The sequence below is a fragment of the Pistacia vera genome, unplaced genomic scaffold, assembly GCF_008641045.1.
Source record: "Pistacia vera cultivar Batoury unplaced genomic scaffold, PisVer_v2 Contig546, whole genome shotgun sequence".
NCBI classification, from domain to species: domain Eukaryota; kingdom Viridiplantae; phylum Streptophyta; class Magnoliopsida; order Sapindales; family Anacardiaceae; genus Pistacia; species Pistacia vera.
In genome coordinates this window covers 46,390-49,026 of record NW_022196386.1, presented here as the reverse complement: position 1 = coordinate 49,026, position 2,637 = coordinate 46,390, and the positions used below count along the sequence as shown (strand labels likewise).

Below are 2,637 nucleotides of genomic sequence, written 5' to 3'. Positions count from 1 at the left end.
TTTACCAATATCAATACGAAATATTTAGTTGCTAATTTGATGTGTTTTATTTTTGCTTAGAAATTAATTTTTTTTTTTTTTTTTTTTTTTTTTGTTTCTTTTAGCTAGAACCTAGAGAGCTTACATTCAAAAGGTGGTGGTGATCTTAATCCACTAGATTTTGAGATCGAGAGAAAGGCTAAACAATTGAGGAAAGAAAAGAGGCAAGCTAACTTTGAAAAATCAATGGCTAACACAGGAATTGTAAATCCCAATGTGGAAAATCAAGAGAATGAGAATGAGGACACCATATGTGGAAATGCAATGGGTGGAGCAGTAGTGGGTCGAAGAGCATTGAAGGACTACTCTAGTCCTATCATTGATGGGTGATATCCTAGCATCAGGAGACCACCAGTTCAAGCAAATAATTTTGAGATTAAGCCAGTAATTATTCAAATGATTCAGTAGTCAGTCCAATTCGTTGGGTTACCTAATGATGATCCCAACCTGCATATTGCCAACTTTCTGAAATTATGCGACACATTCAGGCATAATGGACTATCCGATGACGCAATTAGGCTAAGGCTTTTCCAATTTTCTCTTCGGGATAAAGCTAAGGCTTGGTTGATTTCTCTGCCATTTGGGAGCATCATGACATGGAACGAGTTAGCTCAAGCATTCCTCACTAAATATTTTCCACCTGCCAAGCTGAGAAGTAAGATTTCCAATTTCTACCAACAAGACTCGGAGTCATTGTATAAAGCATAGGAAAGGTATAAGGATCTCTTACGAAGGTTCCCTCACCATGGTTTACCAATCTGGTCACAAGTGCAAACGTTCTACCAAGGGTTGCTACCAACTATTCAAGCCATGATAGATGCTGCAAGTGAAGGAGCCTTGAACAATAAAAGACAAGATGAAGCATACAATTTGATTAAAGTGATGGCGAACAATAACAATATGAGGACTTCGAAGAGAACTTTAATAAGGAAATCAACGGGAGTGCACGAAGTTGACGGTTACACCGCATTGGCTGCTCAACTTTCAGCCATTCAAAAGCAATTGGGTATTGTTCTAAAGATAAATGTAATTGATTCTTCTCCTCTAACTTGTGAATTTTGTACAGCTAATCACTCATCAAGAGATTGTCAATAAGGGAGTCCATTCGCCTCACTTGAACAAGTAAATTATCTAAATAACTTCCAAAGAGGGCAAGGAAATATGTACTCGAATACTTACAATCTATCATGGCAGAAACATCCGAACTTCTCGTAGAGCAACAACAATGAGCAAAAATAACATCCTGTTTTTCAAACTCAAGAGCCAAAATCTAACTTGGAGAATGTCCTTACCAAGTTTATTGAAGAGACAAGCAAAAGGTTTGAGAAGACTGAAATCCTTGCCCAAAATCAATCAACCTCTATTAGAAACCTTGAGACTCAAATTGGGCAAATTCATAACATATTAGCGGGAAGAGTTCAAGGAGTTTTGTTGAGTAATACAGAGAAGAATCCTAAGGAACAAGCGCATGCAATCACCTTGAGGACTGGAAGAACTTTGGAGAATTCAGAGGATGAAAAACAGAAGTAAGAACAAGAGAAAGAATTGAAGGAAGAGCATAAGAACTGTCGCCACGGCGAGCATGAAAATTTGGAGAAGCTCTTCGACATGAAGGATGATCGCCGCGGCGATGATACTGGTGGCCGTGGCGAGTGTGAATCTGCTCCTAAATCATCAGAATTTTCAACTAGTCGCTGCGACGATAAATCTGGTGGCTGTGGCAAGCGTGAATCTGAGCAGAAACTTTCTTTGAGCCATGCAAACCTTCCGTACCCATACCGTTTGAAGAATCAGAAGCTTGACAAGCAATTCAGTAAGTTTATTGATATGTTTTGAAGTTTACATATTAATATCCGTTTTGTTGACATGCTAGAACAGATGCCAAAATATGCGAAGTTTTTGAAGGAGATCCTCACGCACAAGAGAAAATTCGAGGAACATGAGAAGGTCATGTTAATGGAGGAATGCAGCGCACTGATTCAAAAGAAACTACCCCCTAAACTACGAGATCCAGGGAGTTTTACTATCCCTTGTGTTATCACAAAAAATAGTCATACAATCTTAGTCAATACCATAATCATACAACATTTGTTTTAACCATAAAATTTGAGTGCAAAAAATCCTTGCAACAATATACTCAGCCTCGGCAGTGGATAGGGAGATGACATTTTGTTTCTTGCTGTACCATTTGACAAGAATATTTCAAAGATGGAAACATCCATCTGAAGTGCTCTTTCGATCATCCAAACTTCCTGCCCAATCGACATCACTATATCAAACCAAGCAACTGTTAAAATCAAATGAGTACCAAAGGTCAAAATCACACGTACTTGAAACATATTTCATGATTCTTTTCACTGCATTCAGGTGCAACTCAGAAGGGTTAGCTTGAAACCTAGCACAAACACCAATACTAAAACAAAGATTAGGCCAGCTTGCAGTCAAGTAAAGAAGGCTTTCTATCATGCTTCGGTACATCTTAGTGTCTACCTTTTTATGATGTTCATCTCTGGATAACTTAAGGATAGCACTCATAGGGGTTCTAGCATGCTTTGCACTCTCTAGACAAAATCTTTTCAACATATTTCTAGCATACTT

At 38.3% G+C, this 2,637-nt stretch overlaps 1 non-coding gene across 1 annotated transcript; it reads right to left on the bottom strand.

Annotated features, from left to right (window-relative positions):
• Positions 1-684: 684 nt before the first annotated feature.
• Positions 685-791, bottom strand: LOC116107737. The gene has a single exon (XR_004124528.1). It is a non-coding gene; the product is annotated as a small nucleolar RNA R71 (small nucleolar RNA).
• Between the last annotated feature and the right edge of the window lie 1,846 nt (positions 792-2,637).